The 24295-nt window shown below is 40.2% G+C and overlaps 1 protein-coding gene across 4 annotated transcripts in view; it reads left to right on the top strand.

The window, feature by feature from the left end:
* zbtb20 (zinc finger and BTB domain containing 20) overlaps positions 1–24295 on the top strand; it is a 310534-nt gene that overhangs the window by 266065 nt on the left and 20174 nt on the right. For all 4 annotated transcript variants that reach the window (XM_080203895.1, XM_080203898.1, XM_080203894.1 and 1 more), the window contains 2 exons: positions 2368–2479; positions 8778–8945. The gene's annotated coding sequence lies outside the window, so the exon portion shown is untranslated. The remainder of the gene's footprint in view (positions 1–2367; positions 2480–8777; positions 8946–24295) is intronic.

The following is a 24295-nucleotide window of genomic DNA, read 5'->3' as shown; positions in this document are numbered from 1 at the left end:
TTTGAGTCCAGAATTTTGTCCTTTGTTTTTCTGGTTAAAGATGGGAATTAGTCAGTTTGTTCATGAGCTGCAAGCTATTATTTCTGTGAATAGGTTATTTGTACTCAGGGGACCATGAGGTTATTAAATATGATTTTGTATGAAAAAAAGAAGGTGGCTCATCACCAGCTTTTCAAGATAATTAGGTATGGATAACAAATGTTGATCTAGTTAGTGATACTGGCCCACATTCCATGGAAGAATATACAAACAGGCAGTTGCTGTCAGAATTTCCCACCTCCTCCAAAAGGTGTGCAATACCATGATCTCACCCAGAGATTGAATGTTGAAACACAGTGTAAGGGCATGGACTTAGATACCCACTAAAATCAACAAAAAAAGTTGGCCTGTCAATTACATGTGGATGTTTTCTTTTATCAGTGCAATAAAGTTGATTATTACCAAATAAGCTCTCTAGCACTGAAAGTTCACTTTCACAGAAGTGGAGTCTCACGTGTGAATTGGAAAACGTGTACTTTTTCTTTCTCACTCCTATTTCTTTCAATCTCATCTTTTCCTCTCTCATTTTCAGTACAAGAATTAAGTACTCTAATTGACACCTCATGGTTTATACTTTGCATGCCTCAGTAAGGTTTCCTCAGTCTGACTGGTTAAGGAGACACAGGAATTAGATCACTCGCTGATAGTGGGCGATACACTGTTTTTGATTTTTAACCACCACCAAGTGGTGAGGTTCAGGGAGAGGAGCAGAAGAAAAGGTAAAAGCAATGTCAGTGCAAATTAACTAAAATGGCATCAGAATTGGTACTTAGGCCCACATTCCATTGAAAATACATTGTAAATACCTGCAGTATTTATCTCCTATCAGTATACGTAGGTGGTACTATGAGAGATATTTTCATTATTGAAGCATCACATTGTGTCTCATATAACAACTGTCATTCAATACTTAATATAAACTAGTAAGTGTCCTGTGGCATCACTTACACTGAGTCATAACTTTTATAAGAACTAAAAAGGAAGTCAAGAAAGGAAGTCTGGCAAGTTTTGGGATCTGTAACTGCTGGGAGAAGGCTCCTAATTTTGAGCCATTGGAAAGAATGTTCTTGAGATCTGGGAATTAGCCAGAACTGGGAATGCTATTTCTGAAAAATGGATGTAGGTGATATCACATGATCTAGCTGTATGGATAGTGGAGAAGTCTGAGAAGGGTAGATTCAGAGGTATGGGAGGGAATTTGGGAGTATTGGGAGTTTCTGCGGTTTGATATTGGATGGAGCAGAGGAGAATATCCTTGTGAAAGAGAAGGACTCATACTGCCATTAACTGTTTTTGAGCAATTATATCTTGGCCTAGGAAGATTGCAGCATAGATTTACCAGAATGGCACTAGAGACCCAAGGATTAGATTATGAAGAGAAATTACATCTGCTAGTCATGTATTCTCTGAAAGGTAAAGCATGTTTTAATGAGGCTTTTAGGATATCTGAAGGGAATAGATGGGGAAACTTTTCCATCGTTGGAGGAGCTCTAGGATAAAGCTGCATAATTTTAAGATCAGAACCAGGCCACGCAGGAGAGAAGTTAAGAAGCACTTCCTCGTACCAAAGGTGGTAGCAGTGTGGAGCGCGCTCTCACAAAAAAAACAGTGCATTCCAACTTGGTTAACAATTTTAAATCTGAAATCGATCGACTTTTGTCTGCCAAGGGTATTAAGGAATGCAGAGCCCTGGCAAGTGATTGGAATTAGAGGATGGATCATTTGAAAGGGATGGAATGGACTGACTCCTGTTCCTAAATACCTGTCAGTTGCACTACTGATTCCCCTATCATCAGATGGTTCAATCTCCATTCTAGTCTTCAAATATATGAACATTAATTTTTAAAACTAAAGGTCAGAAATTTGTGGGTTAGAATTTTGTCACTCTCATCAATAGTGCACCATTGGGGATTTGAGAATTTGTTCAGTGTTTCATAACATAAATTCATATATTTAAATGAATGTTAATTGCCTGAATGGAAGCTTCAAAATTTGAATTTATTTCAAAGTCTTTTAGTTTTTTTTTATTAATTCTCACTGTTAAAGGATGAGTGAACATACCTTTATATCTTCTTGCCCTGATGGTAAACAGATTGCATTCTGGAAAAATCTGCAAACTGCACATGCTTAAAATGCATAAAAATATATAACTGCAGTATCTTAATTGTTATCAGATAAAAATATTCATTCTGAGTCTATCTTTTTTGAGACAAGAAGAGGCCTGAATGAGGGTAGTGAAATATTCCAAAGACAATTCACTGAATATATTCAATCATGCAATTGCAAAATGTGTTTTTTGTAAAAATTCCATTTACATTTCTATTTTAGGTTACTGAGAAATAAAATGACAGCTGGAATATATTTTTGGAAAGTATGAGACAATTTTGTGGACCCAGAAACCAGATTGTGCAATACAGGGGCTACATTGCAAATTTTCAAGGTAATTTATCGTGTATATGCAAGTCAGTATAATTGGTGCATGTTTCATTGGGAATTGTTGCAAGTACAGTAATATCTCTTCCTCCTGCAGGTGATGCTGTGGTAAATATTCAAGATGTCACATTGCTTTGCACAATATGTGGTACATTAAAATGAGAGTATATCACCTGACAGTTATGCAATCTGGAGTTTCTACAAATTCCTCCATTTGTTTTGCAAAAAAGGATGTTTTGGGGTAGGGAGAGAGATTGATTCTAGTCAAAAGTATGGGTGCGAGGGGTTTAAAGAAGGGAGAAAGTGAAAGAGGTAGTTGAGAGAGGGGTTCAAAAAATATCCAACTGGTAAAGACCAGCTGATCCATTAATCTGTCTCATAGATTTAGATATGACTAGCTTGTCACCTTGGCTTAGGCTGACTCCATCCCTCTTTTGACTTTTGGAATATATGTGGTTTCCTCACTTATTTTCAGTATCCGCATCATCCCCACTAAATTCACCAATTTATTTGATTAACTGTTACACAATTTTAGTAAAACTAGTCCTTTATGAAATCTGGAATTAACCGTAGATTCTTTTTCCTATAGCTTTAGTGAACTGAAATTGAACTATTTTGGTTGTTATTTTTCAATTTCCTACACCCACATATAGAGGCTGATATTGAGTCTGTTATATGATATGACAATGGTTACCGTATTAACATGTTGAATATGGTCATATATTTCTAGATCCTGAAGGCATACTTTTAACAACTAGGGAGGTAGTTAAAAAGTAAGACTGAAGATGCTGTGAGCTCTGGATTACTCTCTGTATCATGCACAAGTGAGCATGAGAATATTAGGACAAAACAGGTCATCTGTGACTTGAGAAATAGTGCAGGGAAGTGGAGGTGTGAGGCTTCAGGTTCCTGGGGCATACGAACCAGTTCCAGGGTAGAACCTGTTCAAGGTGAACAAGTTACACATCAACAGAGCTGCGACCAGCACCTTCATATGAAGGTACTCCTGTGGGGAAGAGATAAAACTGGTTTGGCAAGGGTAGACACCAGGATAGGTTAGACAGAAGAAATAAGGTGCCCAAAGGACTGGGAGAGGCAAAATACAGCAGTACTCAGGTCAGGGATAGTTAAAAAAAAAAGTAGAATCAGACAGAGTGTAAATCAAAGGTAGTCTAAAATGAACTATATATATACTGTATGAATATATATGTAAATATGCTGAGCACAGTAAATAAAGTTGGTAAGCTGCAAATCACATAGGTCTAGATATAGTAGCAACAAGAGACCTGACACAAAGGAGGATTGGAAACTTAATATTTCTGGCTTCCAACAATTGAGGAAAAAGAGAAAATAGGAGCTATTGACCAAAAAAACTTATAACACTGGAGAGGAATAATGTAGTTAAGGAATTATAGACACAGATGGTATGTTGTGTTAAAATACAACACTATGGATTGTTTACTACAGACCCTGAAATACTGGGTAAAAGATAGATGAATAAATTTGAAGCTAAATTTCAAAAGACTTCAAAAACTGCAGCAAGGTATTAATGGAGAATTTTAATTATCCTAATATTGACTAGGAGAGTAACCAAATAAAAGACAAAAAGGGGGAGGAATTCCTGAAATAAAAGTGGGGAATCTGGCAGCATCTGTAGTGAGAAAAATTAAGTTAATGCTGCAGGCCTGTGGCCTTGCATCAGAATTTGAGTAATTCCTGAAACATGCACACGAAAACATTCTTGGTTTCTAGCCAAACGAAGAAGGAGCAGTGTTAGATCTTGTTCTTGGGAGTGAAGTAGAGCGTGTTTCAGTGGGAGCTCACTGAGGGGACAGTGATTGTAATATTAAGTTTTGAATAGTTACGAATAAGAACAATGAACAATCGAAAATAAAAATACTTAACGGGAGGAGGGATCATTTTCATGAGTTGAAAAGTGATCTGTCCCTGGTGAATTGGAATCATGTTTTCGTGGGCAAAACAGTAATTAGAAGGTCTTCAAAGAGGAGGTTGTTCAGGTACAGAGTAGGTAAATTCCTATGAGAGAGAAGAAAAATGGTATTCAAAGTTCCCGAGATAGTTCCAACAATAGAGATTAAGATGAGACAAAAAAGGAGATTAAGATAATTGTCACATTCATAATACAGCAGGGTACCAAACTGAATGTAGAAAGCACAGAGGAGGTCTTAAGCAAGATGTAAAGGGTGCAAGGAAAAGCAAAGAACAGATTAGCAGCCAAAATAAAAAGGAATCCAGAAGTTTTTTTTGAACAAACAATAGAAGGGAGATCAGAGGAAGGATGGGACAAAAAGGTGGCCATTGTATTGTTTTTTAAAAATTTGTCTGTTGGATGTTACCATTAATGTCAGCATTATCGCCCATCCCTAATTGGCTTCAAGAAGGTGTTGATGAACCACCACCTTTAATCCGTGTGGTATAGATAGACCCACAGCGCTGTTACAGGAGGGAGTTTGACCCAGCAACAGTGAAAGAATGGTGTTATATTTCCAAATCAGGACGGTTTGCGACTTAGAGGGAGCTTGCAAGTGGTCTTATTCCCACACGCCTGCTGCCCTTTGTTCTTCTAGGTGGTAGAGGCCGTGGGTTTGCAAAGTGCTGTGCGCTGTCAGAAGAGCCTTGGGAAATTGCTGCAGTGCACCTTGTGCACAGTGGTGGATAGATTTCTAGTGAAGCAGGCTGTTTTCTCCCAGTTGGCATTATTTTTGTGATTGAATAGAATAATCATAATGAAAAACATTTTAAAGTTATTCAGTAATAGGATATTGAAAGGTAAGGTTTGGAATAGTTTTATATTCTTTGCCTGATATCTCATGTAGAAGTTTTCTGGTTTGTTCCATGTCACTATATTATGAGTGTAATTCTTTATCAATAACATTTTTATGAGCGATACAATAACATTGTGCCAGAAAAGATTCTAAATCAGTCATTGGCTTTTTGCAAAAATGTTACAATGGCATTGCAAAAATAAACTACAGCTACCATGGGAATTCCTCTAAGTTCTATCCATTATTTAAGTTAGCTAAGCCCATTATAGCATTGTATAATATTTAATCATAATTTCTAATTTAATGAATTACACATTCAAGTGAATAAATCTTGATAATGCAACAGAAAATGATGGAAACAGGTTGGTCAGAGAGCATCTGCAGGGAGAGAAAGTTAGGGTTAACATTTCAGCCAATGAACAGTTTGTATGGAGGGACACATACAAGGAAAATGGTGGGAAGAGCTGAACACTCCGAGATAAGGTGGACAACATGAGATGATGAAATGACAGAAGTTTAGTGGTGTGACAAAAGCAGGCAGTAATGAGAGAAGTAAAGGATGTATCGAAGTAATTGTAAAGATAGTGGGCTGCTGACATGGAAGGTGAAGTCGAGGAGAACCTTCCGCTCTGAGGGGAGGAGAGAAAGTTTGGGCAAAAATGCAGGAAGAAAAGACTTTGTGTCAGTCGAGAGGGAGATTCGTCAGTGAGAATAAAGGATCCCATTGCTGAGTCCACATGTATGCCATTTTCCATCGATTGATTTTTCTATTCTTTTCCCGACACCTTTCTCTCTGCCGCCCCCAACCTCAATGCTAGACTTGACATATCACCCACTGCATCTACCTGTTTGCTCAAACTCTGAATTTACTTGTAATTTTCCCACCGTCCACAGCCTTCCAACTGATGGGGCAGCCCAGTGGCACAGTGATTAGCATTGCTGCCTCACAGCACCAGGGACTCGGGTTCAATTCACAGCTTGGGTCACTGTCTGTGCAGAATCTACATGTTCTCCCCTTATCTGCGTGGGTTTCTTCCAGGTACTCCAGTACCCTCCCACAGCCCAAAAGACATACTGATTAGATGCATTGCTCATGCTAAACTGTCCCTCAGTGTCCCTAGAGATGCCAGACTGTGGCAACTAGGGGATTTTCACAGTGACTTCAGTGTTAATATAAACCTACTTGTGATACCAATAATTAAGCTCAGCTAAAGGGCAGCTGGAAGTAAAAAGACAGACTTTGCATTATTAAGTATAGCTGTGGCAAATTCCAAACACCTTATATTTTCGTGTTGATCGTTGTTGCTACCATTGCATCACAGATTAAGAAAGGAAAAAGACGTATTTATTTTGAGTCTCATCATGCCTTAAATATCTCAAAGTACTTCACATGCATTGAATTACTTCAGAATTTACATTTGTTTTGTAGGCAAATAAAAATAATGGCACAGCTGCCATTTTAGTTTGTGAGTTGAAAGGAGCTTGACTTGATTATTATAATATGTATGTAAAGAGCAAACTGTATTGAACAACTTGCAACGCCATCTAGTGCATAATCGACTTTGGCCATAGTTCAATACAGTGCCATCTAGTGGATAATTTAAAAACTCATATCGTCAGCTTTTTACTCAGCATATGAAATCTTGACCTGTAACTCCAGCCATTTTAAATTATCGGCATGCAAAACAGGCAGAATACATAACACAACAATGTAAGACATAGATATATTTGTTAAAGTTTATTTATTAGTCACAAGTAAGCGTACATTAACATTTGCAATGAAGTTGTTGTGAAAAGTCTTGTTGTTAATGTGACCCACTGAACCATAATGGAAATTGTTTTGAAGCCCACAAAAATGAATATTTGAGGTGCATTCTCCTTGCCTAGTTCAAAGGTGTTGGGAAGCACCCAAATACAAAGTGGCCAAATGAATCTGAGTTGACAGTCCATAAGATCATGGCATGGTGACCTATAGGACTTCTGCTTAAAAAGTTCTGAAGTTTGCCAAGCAGTGGGTTTACATAATAGTGTAGAGAATATTACAGTTAGCCTGCAAGGAGTTAGAGATATTTAACTAAATGCTTTTGTATCAAGATGATACCCATCTTTCACATCAAGCTAATCAATTGTCAAGAAAGTAACAATGTATGACTGCCCTTCCTTGAGAAAATGGATGGCAGTTTGCTTCGTAAAGAAATCATGAAGGGTGAACATAGGGCTTCTATTGTCATTGACATTTTAGGATGAAATGTATAGAGCTCATCACTGTCACACAGGGTAAACAAATTGCAGATGTTCGTCAAGATACCAAAGGATTCAGATCTTGGTGTCCTCGTGAGATAAATGCCAAACATTTTGCAATTATGTAAAAGAAAATCTAACTTTTACTGTTGAATCTAGTTTTACGATTCCATTGAGATGCAGAGCAAGATGAAAAATTATGATTTCAAAATTATTTCAAAGATTATAGTGAAATACCAATTTGGTCTTTATATCCTTATCTTTCTTGATTCAAAATGCTGCAGATGGTACCTCTGGAGGCATTGTATAAAGGATATGGGAAGGTAATGTGGGACAGGATGTAATTTATTATCCTTTTCTCTTTATGAATTTCCTCATGGCACAGTAAAAGATTTCAGAAAGTCTAGGGATCAACAATCTGTCTTTTTTTGTTTCCATCTAAATCAGTGACTCAAACCTGAGCACAGATTTCGAGAATGATGGATTAAATGTGAGAGTAATCCCCACGCAACTTCAACAGTTGCTGGATAATGTTTGAATGTGAGGAAATAGACCACTCATTCCCTCTCCCCATCCCAAGGAAGCTGAAGTTAAGTTGTGCCATGTCCACTTTGGCTTAGATCTAGTCCATTCAGCATAAACTCTGGGGTCAAAGTGTACATCTGCAGTCCACGTGGCTCAATGACCCATGCATTACTGTGACCCACTGAACCATTATGGAAGTTCCTCAACATTTTATTTTTATTTTGCTTTAGCCTTATCGTCCTTTTCTCCTGTAGCCCTGATGCATATTGGGGTAAGAGTCTCTGGGTGCAGCAGCCCTCTGGTCCCTTGATCAAGCAGCACTCTGTGTAAGTAAGCTTGGGTACAGTATTCATGAATGGGAATTCTTGTTTGATTTTCAGACCGAGATCAGAAGACTATAAATAGTATCCAGTACTGATTTATAACCTTCCACTAAAATGTAGGATGGATGATTTTGAATTTTCACCCATTTTTGATATGTAGTGAGGCATATTTTAGAATTAGCTTTGATGCCTTTAGTGAGAAATGTGCTGCCTGCTGATGTCACTTACAAAAAATTACAGTTAATGAAATTGGTTAGGTGGCAGTGATGCAAATAATTCTACATGGTGTGGTAGCAGTAATGAATAGTTTATGCACAGCACCACAAATGCACATCATTTGTTGTTCTTTTGCATTTGCTGCTGTTGCTGATATTTTGGAAGATTGAGTTGCTGAGATCTGTGCTTAGTTTCTATTTATTCTTTCTTTCAGCAAAAATAAAGATCAACTGAGTAATGAAGGATTGGAGTAACTGCAGTCCTTGAAGAATGAGAATTGCACAAACAGATAATGTTCCAGGACTAGTCTTCCACAACAGAAGACTGTAGTCCACGTGAAAATTCAGAGAGACGGCTGCTTTACTCACCTTCTCCTCTGATTGTACGTATTTTCAACGATTGTACATTTCTTAATCAATGTATTTATTTTTTAAATGGATACATCTAGTTGCATTTAAGATTGGGGGCGAGCATCTAGTAGTCAAAAGTGCAAGTAAATCACACCTTAACTTATGAGCCATAATGTATCAGTCAGGCTTGCATTGGCAATTAATCAAATAATGATTTCAGAAACATTAATATTTACAGCACAGAAATAGGTCATTCAGGCCCAACAAGTCCATGCCAATATTTATGCTTCCTTACCCTCCTCCTGCCATTCTTCCAATAACCCTAACAATATATCCTTTTATTTCCTTCACCTTCATATATTCATGTAGCTTCCTCCTAAGTGTATCTATCCTGATTTCCTGAACTATTACTTGTGATAGCATGTTCTATGTTCTGACCCCTGGTAGCTAAAAAATTTTCTCCTGAATGCCCTGTTGGATTCATTTGTGACAATCTTAGATTTATCGCCCCTAGTTTTGTTCTTTTCAAAAGTGGAACCATCTTTTCTATGTTTATCCCACCAACCCTTTTATAATCTTGAAGACTTCTGTCAGGTCACCCTTCAGCTTTCTCTTTTTCTGGAGAAGAGCCACCTAGCCTATTTTCAACCTTTCCGGATAAGTATATTATCTTCACTTTCTGCATCATTCTTGTGAACCTTTATTTGCATCTGTTCCAGTATCTGTGCATCCCTTTAAAAATATGAAAAACTGGACTGTACACAGTACAGTTCAAAATGTGATCTTACCAAGGTTTTATATAATTTTAACATAACTTTCCTACTTTTCAATTCTCTATGCCCCTAGAAATCAAGGGTCTCATGTTTATTTTAAATGCATTCAAAGTGAACCCATTTAAATTAGGAATATTGTATTTGTCACAGCCAGGAGGGGGGATTAATTTAAACAGCTCTGATTTCTCCTCTCACCAACACCACCCACCTCTCTCCTCCTCTCTCTCTCTCTCTCACTCCCCCCCACCCCCGGGCAAACATTTAAACAAAAAAGTGTTTTGATTTTGACTTTCTCCTTAATGAATGGTGGTGTATTTCCCTCAAACCCTTAGGTTTTGGTGTCATCTAGTTTCTGTCAACAATTCCACAGCAAACTCAAGATAGGGTGAAATTAGAGGGTTAGTTTATGTAACAACACTGAAACATGGAGGGAGTATCCCCCAGTACATTCATACCAGAAAATAGGGATATAGAAAAGAAAAAGGTGCAGTTGTTTTGTGAGCCCAGAATCCAAAATCAAAAGTACAATGGTATGTTCTTTCACAGTGATAACAGGTTGAAGACTAATGCTGGATAATTCATTTTTCCAGTAGAGATGACTTGCATGGCAAGATGGGCACATAGAGATGACTATCTTGTGGGTGCTTGTAGAGAAGTTCCAGTGGAAGCAGTGTGGATGGGGACCAAACATTCATCTGGACCAAGCCTTAGTTCTGAGCTGCTACTTGCTATATCGGAGGAGGTGTTAGTCTTGCAGCTCTACAAGGTGGCATAACTGATTCTCCCAGTAATGAGGTCATGGGATATGATTCCCATTCTCCACTTTGGTTCAGACAAAAGATGTATATTCCTATGTCTGGATTCTTCAGATCTGTCATCACAGATTAGTTGGCTCCATTGACCAGACCTTGATCTTCAAAACATAAATGGCCTTGGATTTGGTCCCTTCAGTCACATAGGGCCATTAGCATGACTTCAGAGATAATGAGGTGGTGGCTGTTCTGAATGCCAGGACAGTCATGGCCAGCAACGGCTTTAGTCATTTTGAACCTTTGTCCAGTATTTTTTTTTCAATGTATTGGTTCGATGACTCTCCAATCTCTTCCGGTTCCACACACAACTTCCCACTGCTGTCTCTGACTGGCCCTAATCTTGCCCTAACCAATCTTCTGTTCTTAACATATCTATAGAACGCCCTAGGATTCTCCTTAATCCTATCAGCCAAAGTCTTCTCGTGTCCTCTTTTAGCTCTTCTTAACTCACTCTTTAACTCCTTCCTAGCCAATCTAAAAATTTCCAGTGCATTTCCTGAGCCCTCAAGCCTCATCCTGACATAAGCCTCCTTTTTCCTTTTAACCAGCGAATCAACTTTTTTAGTGCACCACGGTTCCCTTGCTCGACCATTTCCTCCTTGCTCGACAGGGACATACATATCAAGGACTCGCAGTAGCTGCTCCTTGGAAAAACTCCACATTTCGGACGTTCCCAGCCCCTGTAGTCTCCTAGTCTAAACTATGCTTCCTAATTCTCTCCTAATAGCCTCATAATTACCCTTCCCCCAGCTAAAACTACTCATACTCCATGAGTCATACTCATGGAATCATATCTTACAGATAATGTCCCAGACACTACCATTATTATCCCTGGGATAGGATTTATAGTTATTTAGAGAGTAATGAATTGATTGGAGATAGTCAGCACGGTTTTGTGAAGGGTAGGTCGTGCCTTACTAACCATATTGAGTTTTTTGAGAAAGTGACCAAAGAGGTGGATGGGGGTAAGGCAGTTGACGTGGTATATATGGACTTTAGTAAGGCGTTTGATAAGGTTCACCATGGAAGGCTTCTGCAGAAAATGCAGATGTATGGGATTGGGGGTGATTTAGTTAATTGGATCAGGAATTGGCTAGCAGATAGGAGACAAAGGGTGGTGGTTGATGGAAAGTATTCGTCATGGAGTTCAGTTACAAGTGGTGTGCCTCAGGGATCTGTTTTGGGGCCACTGCTGCTTGTAATTTTTATAAATGATCTGGATGAGGGTATAGTTGGGTGGATCAGTAAATTTGCTGATGACACCAAAGTCGGAGGAGTGGTAGATAGTGAAGAGGGGTGTCATAGTTTACAGAGAGACTTGGACAAGTTGCAGAGCTGGGCCGAGAGGTGGCAGATGGAGTTTAATGCGGAAAAGTGTGAGGTAATTCACTTTGGCAGGAATAACAGATGTGTAGCGTATTGGGCTAACGGTAGGACTCTGAATAGTGTTGATGAACAGAGGGATCTAGGTGTATGTGTACATAGGTCCCTGAAAGTTGGGAATCAAGTAGATAAGGTAGTTAGGAAGGCATACGGTGTCTTGGCGTTTATTGGTAGGGGGATTGAATTTAGGAGCCGCAACGTCATGTTGCAACTGTACAAAACTCTGGTGCGGCTGCACTTAGAACGTAGAACATTACAGCGCAGAACAGGCCCTTCGGCCCACGATGTTGCGCCGACAAATTAAAAAAGCAATGACCCTCTAACCTAAACCAATCCCTTTCCATCCATAAACCTATCCACGGATCTCTTAAACGCCCCCAAACTAGGCGCATCTACAACTGCAGCAGGCAGGGCATTCCAATCCCTCACCACCCTCTGGGCAAAGAACCTACCTCTGACATCCGTCCTATATCTACCACCCCTTAATTTAAAGCTATGCCCCCTCGTGCTAGCTTTCTCCATCCGAGGAAAAAGGCTATCACTGTCCACCCTATCTAAACCTCTAATCATCTTGTATGTTTCAATAAGGTCCCCTCTTAGCCGCCTTCTTTCTAACGAAAACAACCCCAAATCCCTCAGTCTCTCCTCATAGGACCTTCTCTCCATACCAGGCAACATCCTGGTAAACCTCCTCTGCACCCTCTCCAATGCCTCCACATCCTTCCTATAATGTGGGGACCAGAACTGCACACAATACTCCAAGTGCGGCCGCACCAGAGTTTTGTACAGTTGCAACATGACGTTGCGGCTCCTAAATTCAATCCCCCTACCAATAAACGCCAAGACACCGTATGCCTTCCTAACTACCTTATCTACTTGATTCCCAACTTTCAGGGACCTATGTACACATACACCTCGATCCCTCTGTTCATCAACACTATTCAGAGTCCTACCGTTAGCCCTATACTCTACACATCTGTTATTCCTGCCAAAGTGAATTACCTCACACTTTTCCGCATTAAACTCCATCTGCCACCTCTCGGCCCAGCTCTGCAACTTGTCCAAGTCTCTCTGTAAACTATGACACCCCTCTTCACTATCTACCACTCCTCCGACTTTGGTGTCATCAGCAAATTTACTGATCCACCCAACTATACCCTCATCCAGATTATTTATAAAAATTACAAACAGCAGTGGCCCCAAAACAGATCCCTGAGGCACACCACTTGTAACTGAACTCCATGACGAATACTTTCCATCAACCACCACCCTCTGTCTCCTATCTGCTAGCCAATTCCTGATCCAATTAACTAAATCACCCCCAATCCCATACATCTGCATTTTCTGCAGAAGCCTTCCATGGTGAGCCTTATCAAACGCCTTACTAAAGTCCATATATACCACGTCAACTGCCTTACCCCCATCCACCTCTTTGGTCACTTTCTCAAAAAACTCAATAAGGTTAGTAAGGCACGACCTACCCTTCACAAAACCGTGCTGACTATCTCCAATCAATACATTACTCTCTAAATAACTATAAATCCTATCCCTAATAATTTTTTCTAAAACTTTGCCCACAACAGAAGTAAGACTCACCGGTCTATAATTCCCGGGGAAGTCTCTGCTCCCCTTCTTAAACAATGGGACAACATTCGCTATCCTCCAATCGTCTGGCACTATACCTGTGACCAACGACGACCTGAAGATCAGAGCCGGAGGCTCTGCAATCGCCTCTCTTGCCTCCCAGAGAATCCTAGGGTAAATCCCGTCTGGCCCAGGGGACTTATCTATTTTCAAACCCTCAAGAATATCTAGCACATCCTCCTGATCAACTGCAATACTATCCAGTTTACAACCCTGTAACCCAGTGTTCTCCACAGCTACATTTATGTCTCCCTGCGTGAATACCGAAGAGAAATATTGGTTCAATGCCTCTCCAATCTCTTCCGGTTCCACACATAACTTCCCACTGCTGTCTCTGACTGGCCCTAATCTTGCCCTAACCAATCTTCTGTTCTTAACATATCTATAGAACGCCTTAGGATTCTCCTTAATCCTATCAGCCAAAGTCTTCTCGTGTCCTCTTTTAGCTCTTCTTAACTCACTCTTTAACTCCCTCCTAGCCAATCTAAAGCTTTCCAGTGCACTACCACTTGGAGTATTGTGTGCAGTTCTGGTCCCCACATTATAGGAAGGATGTGGAGGCATTGGGGAGGGTGCAGAGGAGGTTTACCAGGATGTTGACTGGTATGGAGGGAAGGTCCTATGAGGAGAGACTGAGGGATTTGAGGTTGTTTTCGTTAGAAAGAAGGCGGCTAAGAGGGGACCTTATTGAAACATACAAGATGATTAGAGGTTTAGATAGGGTGGACAGTGATAGCCTTTTTCCTCAGATGGAGAAAGCTAGCACGAGGGGGCATAGCTTTAAATTAAGGGGTGGTAGTTATAGGACGGATGTCAGAGATAGGTTCTTTGCCCAGAGGGTGGTGAGGGATTGGAATGTCCTGCCTGCTGCAGTCGTAGATGCGCCTAGTTTGGGGGCGTTTAAGAGATCCGTGGATAGGTTTATGGATGGAAAGGGATTGGTTTAGGTTAGAGGGTCATTGCTTTTTTAGTTGGTCGGCACAACATCGTGGGCCGAAGGGCCTGTTCTGCGCTGTAATGTTCTATGTTCTATACCAGGCTGTTGCTTGTTTTTTTTTGGTGTAAGGCATCACTGTTCTTCCGGGTCACCAAACATTGATTTCTTTACTTTAAGTTACTAAATTGAATTTTACTTTGAACTGAAGTGAATTCTACTCAGCATCAGCTTATTTGCATAGCATTTTCAATATGGTAAAATGTCCCAAGTGCATCATTAGCAACATGCCACATGAGGAGTTTTTGGGGCAAGTGACCAAATGTTCGGTCAAAAAGTAAATGTTAAGGAAAGGCTTAGTAGAAAAGAAAGGTGGAAAGGTTTAAGAAAGCAATTTCAGAGCTCAGAGCCTGGGCAGCCCCCATTGGCAGTATGATTAAAATTGGAGCTGCTCAAGGGGCCAGAATTGGAGAAGCACAGAGTTTTATAAGATGTAGAAGATTGAAGACACAGGGGAAATAGGAATTGGAAGAGCATTCTAATATCTAGGCATTGCTTAACTGAAAGGCACAAAATATCACTGAACACAGAGATGTTAGGTTAATGGGACTTGATGCAAGTTAAAACATGGATGGCAGAAGCTAGTGATCATGGGAGGCCAGCCAGGAGTTCACTTGAATGGTCAAATCTAGAAGTAACAAAAACATAGATGAGGATTGCAGCAGTGTCTTAACCAAGGCAAGGATCAGACAAGGGCAATACAGGGTCTTGGCAATGACAGAGATATGAGCAAATATTGATGCCAAGATTGCGAGCAGTCTGATTCAGCCACAACTAGTTGCCAGGAGAGAGGGATAGAGTTGATACTTAGGAAATGGATTTTATAACAGAGTCCAAAGAAAAAGAATGTGAGACAAGTCTGATGATATAGAGATGAGGGGTTGGGAGAGGTGGTGGTGGAATAGAGCTGGTTGTTGTCTCTGTACAAGTGTTGTGTAGATAGTGGATGAGCTTTTGGGAATTAGTCACTCTCCATAGAATATCCAGCTTCTGACATGCCAACGTAGGCATAGTATTTGTAAAGCTGGTCCAGTTAATTTCCTGGTCAGCATCTTGATGCTGGCAAATTTGGAGATGGTATAACTGACAAATGTCAGCAGAAGTATTTAGGTGCTCTCTTGAATATTTTCCAGGTCTTGTTGCATACAGTCATGGACTGCTTTATTTTCTGAGGAGCTGCAAGTGGAATTGAACATTATTGTGCTCATCAACAAATATCCCCATTTCAGAATTTATAAAAGAGGGAAAGCTACTTATAAGGCAGATGAAAGTAATTGTGCCTCAGGATTGATTACTAGCTGTGTTGTGAGGCTGAGGAGGCTAGTCTCCATAGAAGCAATCATTACCCGGGGATTGGGAGTAGAGTATTAGATGGGATTGAGGATTGACTGACTGACAGAAAAGCAAAGGGTCAGGATAAATAGCTCCTTCTCTGGCTGGTGAAATGTAACTAGCAGGGTGCCACAGGGGGTCAGTCCTCAGACCTCAACTGTTTGAGGTTGAGAGGCGATAGATTTAAAACTGACTTGAGGAGGAACTACTTCTTGCAGTGGATGGTGAATTTGTGGAACTCGCTGACCTATAGCACTATGGAGTCTGAATCATTGAATGGTTTCAAGAGGGAGATGGATATATTTCTTTAAAAAAAAGGATAAGGGGATATGGGGAACGGGTGGGGAGGTGGATTTGAGACCAGGGAGTGATCAACCATGATCTGATTGAAGGCAGAGCAGACTCGAAGGGCTGAATTTGCCTATTTCTGCTCCTTGTTCCTATGTTCTTTTGTGTTAGGTGTAACTGCAGCCAGTGGAGAGCTTTACCATCCCCGGATCCCGTCGGTTTCAGTTTTACTAAGGCTCTTTGGTCCCACACTTGGTCAGGACATTTGTGAGCCTTTTCTGCCTTTGGCTAACAAAAGACTATCAATCTCAGATTTCAAGTTATTAGTTTAGTTAGAATCAATTGCTTTTTGCAGAAAAGAGTTTCAAACTTCTACCATCGTTTGCAAATAAAGTGTTTCCTGAATGGTCTGGCTCTGATTTTAGACTATGCCCCCTAGTCCTAGACTCCTCAATCAGGAGAAACCACACTAGATTCTGGACTTTAATTTCAGGTTGTAGAGTATAATGATGAAACTTTATATTAAAAAAAAGGTTTGGCTGCATCTGAAACACCATCTTCAGTCCTGGGCATGACAGGAAGTACATGAAGATCTTGTTGAGAAAAACTGTGGAAAAAATTACTGGAATAGTTCCAGGGGTAGGGACTTAAGTTACATGGATAGATTGGAGAAGCTGTGGTTCTTCCCTCTGAGCAAAGTAGATTGAAATTAGATTTGAGAATCTAAAAATCGTGAGTGGTAGACATGTCAGGACTGATGGAAGGGTCAATAGCTAGAGGATACAGATTTAAGATGATAGACAAAAGAGCCAAAGGCAAAAATGAGGAAATTTTTTTAACGTAGCAAATGGTTACAATCTGGAATGCACTGGGTGGGGGAGGCAGGAACAGATTGTGGCTTTCAAAAAGGGATGAAATACTCCGGGAAAATAATTACAGAGGGTAGTGCGGCATGATGGGCTGAACATTTGCAGCACTGGAGGCCATTCTGTGATTCTGTGTTTAGGATACCTATCCTCCGTCTCCTGCCAGTCAGCCAATTTTAATCAAATCATTAATTTGCTTTCGATTCCGAGTTTTAACTTTAACTAATAGTGTCTTACAAGGGACTTTATAAAGTACCTTCTAGAAGCCTGTATACATTCCATTGTCATTTCCCTCTCCACTACTTTACTCACCTCTTCAAAACATTTAATCGGTTTCATCAAGCACGATTCACTTTTTACAAATCTATGCAGTTTTGTCCCATCAGCTAAAAATATTTAAGGTGCTTCCATCACCTTGTTTTTAATTACAGACCATTTCATTTTCTGACAATAGATGTTAGGTGAAGTGGTCTATCTTTCTAATTAAGGGTTATGGGGAGAAAGCAGGGAAGTGGAACTGATCCACTTCAGATCAGCTATGATCTTATTGAATGGCGGGGCAGGCTCGAAGGGCTAGATGGCCTACTCCTGCCCTTTTTTCTTATGTTCTCATGTTCTTAATTTCCCCCTTTTGACTTTACAGAGTAGCGTGAATAATTTTCCAATCAAAAAGAAAAATCCCAGAGTCAAGAAAACTTTAGAAGATTATAGTTAGGGCATCCACATTGTTCTCACCTACTTCCATTAAAACACTGGGATAGAAACAATCTTGTTTTGGGTACTTACCACTCTTTAGTACTGTTGTTTTCTTCATGATTCTATTTTTCCCCACACGTCCCTGATTCAGTGCTAGCTTCGTTGCGATGTCTGGCATACTGACCTCTTCCTATACAGTAAATGCTGGCACAAAATAATTATTCAGCATGTCCACCATTTCCCATTGGCAATATCACCGTTGTTAGTTTTCAAGGGATCCACATTGGCCTGACCTGCCTCTTTTCCCCCAACATGCCTGTAAAAATGTGTTCATTTTGATATCACTTGCCAGTTTTTTTCCAATCTCCCATTTTGTTGTTTTCCCTTTGTTTTGCCACCCTTTGCGGTTCCTTGTATCTATCCTCAACAAGGATCTGTGCTACTTTTTGCATTTCAATATGCTTTTTATTTTAGTTTTATGTTATCTCTTACCTCCTGAGTCATTCGTGCCCTATTTAGCAAGTAAAGTTCTTTGCCTTGGGGGAATGAACTGGTTGTGTATCACAAATTCATTTTTGAACGCCACCCATTCATTTTCTGGTTAATGGATCATTAACAGAGTTGCCTAGTTAACTGTGGACAGTCTCTGTCTCACCACATTGAAGTCAGCCTTATCTAAAATCTAAATTCTTAGCCCCATATTGTGCTTCTCCTTTTCAAAGTCTGTGTTGAATTCAATCTTGTGATCACTATTAGATAAATGTTCTCTCACTGTTCGGCTATTAACTAAATCTGTTTCATTACTCATTACATAATAAAATTTGGCATGCCCTCTTCATACATCTGTGACATACTTTTGCAGGACTCTATCCTGGCCACACTCAAATTCACTCTCTTTCTGAAATGTGCTCGAGTCTGTTTATCCCGAATGATATGGAAATTAAAATTCCCCATTCAAACAGCAATGCCTTCGCTACATGCTTATAAACATTCTGCATTTTTGCAATCTTGTACTTCAAACCTGCGACTGGAGGGTTTATGCATACCCGCCACTACACTCTTAAATCCTCGTTGATTATTTCTACCCATAAGGTCGCCACTGCCTGCTTACCTCTCTTCATATCCTGTCTTTTCATTGAAATGCTTTCATCCTTAAGCACTAAAGCTACATCTCTTGATTATTTTCTCATATTTCCTTTATAACTTAGTATATTTGGTTCTCAGAGTTGACCATCTTGCAGTCACGTCTTGGGCATGTTTTACAACCAGGTGAGAAGGGGGTGAACTAGCTCCCCTCCATTCAATGTAGGAGAGTCCAGATGAGGTTCATGAGAATGATCCCAGGAATGAAAAGCTTGGCGTATAAGGAGCATTTGAGGACTCTGGGTCTGTATTCGATGGAGTTTAGAAGGATAAGGGCAGGTGTCATTGAAATTTACAGAATATTGAAAGGCCTAGATAGAGTGGATGTGGGGATGATCTTTCCTTTAGTAGGTGAGACTAGGATCTGAGGGCACAGCCACAGAACAAAACGACGACCTGTTAGAACCGAGATGAGGTGGAATTTCTTCAGCCAGAACATGGTGAAGCTCTGGAATTCATTGCCACAGAAGGCTATGGAGGCCAGGTCATTGAGTTTATATAAGACGGAGATAGATAGATAGGTTCTTGATTGGTAAGGGGATCAAAGGTTACAGGGGAAAAGGCAGGAGGATGGGGTTGAGAAACTTATCAGCCATGATTAATGGTGGAGCAGACTCAGTGAGCCGATCAGCCTAATTCTGCTCCTATATCTTGTGGTCTAACTTCCTTGGTTGGTCACAACCTATATAATTTAAGGGGGAGGCAGTGGTGTAGTGTTATTGTCATTGGACTGGTAAGCCACAGACCCAGGGTAATGCTTTGGGGACCAGGCTCGAATCCCACCATGAAGAATGGTGGAATTTAAATTCAATGAAAATCTGAAATTAAAAGTCTTATGCTAACCACGAAACCATTGTAGAATGTTGTAAAACCCATCTAGTTTACTAACGTTTTTTTGGGAAAGAATTCTGGCTTTTTTGCCTGGTCTGATCGACATGTGATTCCAGATCTACTGCAATGTGATTAAACATTAGTGAACTAGGTGCAGGACTAAGCTATTTGGCCCTTCAAGTCTGCTCCACAATTCAACATGATCATGGCTGATCATGAGTGGGATACTCTCCAGTATCCCACTCCTATTTCCTCTATAGAAACTCTTAATTGCCCCAAAGAACGGGCATTAAATGCCAGTCCAGCGACACCTACATCCCATGACCAAGTGAAAAAAATCCTCTTTTTCACAATGATGTAGCTTTTCTAAATCATAATGTATTTAACTGTTTAAACTGGGAACAGTAAGGCCAGATCAAATAAAGGTTTATTCAGTCAAAGAAAGACTAAATTTATTAACCACTTAACCTGAGAAAAATGTGACATCAAGCAGTCAACCCTCATGCAGTCGTTGTGCACATTCTCACAGAGATGCACACACATCACAGAGGTATCAGTAATAAGGAGAGTTCGAGTAGTAAAAATAGTGAAGGGATAAATGGTTCGTCATTTTTTGATTGGCCTTACGGCATAGATTTTAAACACTGTTGTTAGTTGCTTTCTTGGATGTGGTCAGATGTAGATGTTGCAAGTATTACAAGATCTCTGTCCGTTGGTAGGTTATTAGTAGAGTTGGCTTCTCAAACCAGGTGACACACTTGTTCCAGAAGAGGGAGAGGGAGTATGAGTAGCCTTAAGCCTGTTTCCTGTGCTGAAGACTTTTTAACATTGCCTGTATCATTTGCAATCACCAGTGGCTAAGCAGCCTGGTCTTGAAATATCTCACCAATGTGAATTTCTGAGAGATTTTGGGTGTGTCTGCCTGTGGCAACCAGTGTTTCAATATCCAGTATTTTGCATTATTAATATCTCTTCCTTCGGCACAAATTTCAATGGGTGGCTGCATTATAGGAACTGTCTCTCTCCACAGTCCCCTGAGGCTGATGTATTTGGTTCTCACCTTCACCTTGGAGTGCAGCCTTGCATTTTAAGTAGCTCGCTGTGTCTCAGTTTGAATTGCAAAATTTCCAGCCATTGAAAGATGAAAAATCATATTTTCAAAAATAAACAGCATAGCTTTGTGACATGTGTTTTACCCTCCAAGTTGAACTTGCCCTGAATTCATCCAATTTGTACCTTATATTCAGTGTGTTTGTGCAAAGAATCCTTATTTGGGCTGCACACCCTAAAGCATGATTCTGCTCTAATATTTTACTCATGTTTGTTATTCCTCTCTTCTAGTTCAATTGCTTTGCTATTGTTTTCCGCCTGATCAGTACTCTCTCGTTTGTTTTTGAACTATGTCATACTACGAATTCCACCTGAGCTATCCTACCACCCCTCATTTACTAGATTGTAATTCCTGTGACTGCCCTGGTTGTTCTTTCCACTAAGACTGGGAATTGGATAGTTGTCACAATAGAATTGTTTTTTTTCTGGGCTACTGGAAAAAGGCAAGGAAGTTGAAGTAGCTGAGCTCTTTTGCAGGGAACCAACACAGGGACAATGGGCGAAACAGCCTCCTGAGCTGTTATCGTTCTATGATTCTATATGATCCCAGCTAGGCTGAAGTGGATCTCATCCTAATTGTACAGTTCATTCCTGAACTTGTACTGGTGAGAGTGTCCCATGATCTGGGACTCATCTCTTCTAACCAAATCTTTCAGCTGTGTGTTCACCCCCTAATCTTTTTAACCCTACACCAATTTATATGTGGACTTTAGGCAATAATTTGGGGATTATAACTCCTGAGATCCTGTTCTGTAATGTAGCTCCTCCTTTCTGGTGCTCCCCAAACTCTCCAGTCAGGGAGAAATATTGGCATGGTGATAATGTCAATGGATCAGTAGTGCAGAGGCTCAGATTAATGATTCTGAGGACATGGTTCAAATCCTACCACGGCAGCTGGTAGAACTTGAATTCAGTTAATAAATGTAGAGCTGAAAGCTAGTCTCAGCAAACTATCATTAACTGTCATTAAACAAAAACCCATCTGGTTCACTAAATGTCCTCTTGGCAAAGAAGTATGCTGTACTTGTCTTGTCCGACCCACATGTGACTTCAGAGTCACTGTAACGTGAACTTAACTTCCATTTGAAATGGCCTGGCAAGCCATTCAGTTCAAGAGCAATTGAGGATGGGCAACAAATGCTGGCCTAGTTAGCCACACCCTGATCTCATGAAAAAATAAATTTTAAAAAAAAGGTCCTCTTGTATACTCTTTGCCTGCTCTTACTCTCAATGTGTTTCAAATCACTGTGCCCTCCTCCTTCTCCCTCTCCATTATTCTTTCAAGCTGATTTGAGATATCCTTCACTTTGGCAACAGATATGTAACATAGTGTTTATAAAGGATTTTATTTTCCCTCCTAATTATTGATTTTCAAATAATTACACTAGTTTCTTCTCTTCCTCCTACTCTTTCTCTTGTTTCCCATGCACCGTTTTACAACAAATCTGATCTGTGCTTCATCTCCATTTGTCTTTATCCAGATCACTTGACAAAACTTTGATATATTATGCAAAACAAAAATGAGATTCTGGGCCTATGTGCTATCAATTATGTACAGCACTTTTCAACATCACCCAGATCCACTCTACCTGTTGCACGCTGCTGCTGAAACCCCTATCCATGCTTTTATTTTCTGAAAGCAATGTCCCACTTGCCATATTTCCATCATCCATCTTCTCTAGCTGTTTGGAACCGAACTACCAATATCCTTTACTAGTTACAGTTGACTGGGTGAATGACCTGTTTTCTTCAAAATGTACTGAAGAATTGAGCTATGACATTCACCTGAAGAGATAGGTTGGGCTTTGGTTTTAAAATCCCTGAGGATATCCTCCAACTTATTGTGTGGCATTATTACCATGCTAAAGGGCATAGATTTAGGTAAGATCTAGCAGCTCAAAACTGGATATCCGTGAGGTGCTGTGGGCCATCAGTAACAGCAGAATTGTGTTCGGCCGCAATCTGTGACCTCATGGCCATCATATTTCCCACTGTAATATCACATCAAAGTGGGAAGTGACCAGTAGCTCAATGAAGAGTGCAGGAGAGCATGCCAGGACAGCACCAGGCATACCTAAATATGAGGTCTTACCCTGGTGAAACCACAACATAAGACTAGCTGTATGCCAAACAGAAGCAGCAGCATGGAGTAGACAACACTTAAAAATCCCACAATCAACAGATCAGACCAAAGCTCTGCAATCCTGTCACATCCAGTTGTGAATAGTGGTGGAAAATTAAACAACTAGCCAAAGCAGGAAATGTCCCCATCCTCAATGATGGGGGAGTCTAGCCTAGTGCAAAAGACAATGCATAAATATTAGCAGCCATCTGCAACCAGAAATGTCAAGTGGATAATCCATTGCAGCCCCCTCCAGAGGCCCCAGCATCACTTTTGCTAGGCTTCAGCCAATTCGATTCATATCAAGAAACAGCTAAAGGCAACGAAGAGGCCATGAACTCTGACAACATTCCATCAGTAGTGTGAAGACTTGTACAAATCATGCCACTAGCCAAGCTGTTCGAGTACGACTGCAACATTGGCATTTACCTGATGATATACACACTCTGTACCAATGTTCCACAATGTACAAGATATACTTCAGCAACTCACCAAGACTCCTTCGCCAGCAACTTTGAAACCTCTAACCTTTACTACCTACAAAGGCAAGGGCAGCAGATGCATAGAAGCACACCAGCTGCAAATGTGGCTCCAAACCACTCACCATCCTGATTTGGAAATATATCAACATTTCTTCACTGTCACTGGGTCGAACTCCCTCCCTAATAGCACTGTGGATGTGCCTACATGGACTGCAGAGGTTTGAGGCAGTTAGAGATGGGCATTAAATGCTGACCTAGCAGTGATGTCCATATTACTGAGAAATAATTTTAAAATTTATACAGTGCATTTAATCTGTAATCTGGGTGCTTTACGGAAAGATTACAAAGCAATATACGTGGAGAGAGAACAGAGCAAACGTTTTGAGTCTGGATAACTCCTCATCAGAACTGGGTAATCTGCCAGCTTGACAAAGAGTCATCTAGATTCAAACGATTGGCACTCTTCTGTCTCTGCAAATGCTGTCAGACCTGTTGAGATTTTTCTGCAATTTCTGTTTTTTCTTTCAGATTCTAGCATCCGCACTATTTTGATTTTAACAAAGCAATAAACTTGCTTATAGTTGCAATAGAATTTAAGGAGAGGCAGTGGCATTATGTCCATGCCATTGAACAAGTAATCCAGAGGCGCAGGGCTAGTATTCAGGGGACATGGGTTCAAATCACACCACAGCAGCTGGTGGGATATAAAGTCAATTAATAAATCTGGAATATAAAATTAATATCAGTGATGATGACCATGAAAACTATGATTAGTTTTTGTAAAAATCCAACTTGTTCACAAATGTTCTTTAGGGAAGGAAATCTGCCATCCTTACCAAGCGTGGTCTACATTCCACTGCAGACCCATAACAATGTGGTTGATAATATTTAATTTCTTTTGATAAG

Source organism: Carcharhinus amblyrhynchos, chromosome 15 (assembly GCF_965287045.1).
Source record: "Carcharhinus amblyrhynchos chromosome 15, sCarAmb.v2.hapA, whole genome shotgun sequence".
NCBI lineage: Eukaryota > Metazoa > Chordata > Chondrichthyes > Carcharhiniformes > Carcharhinidae > Carcharhinus > Carcharhinus amblyrhynchos.
The sequence above is the reverse complement of the archived record's forward strand: the minus strand, read 5'-3'. Positions and strand labels throughout refer to the sequence as shown.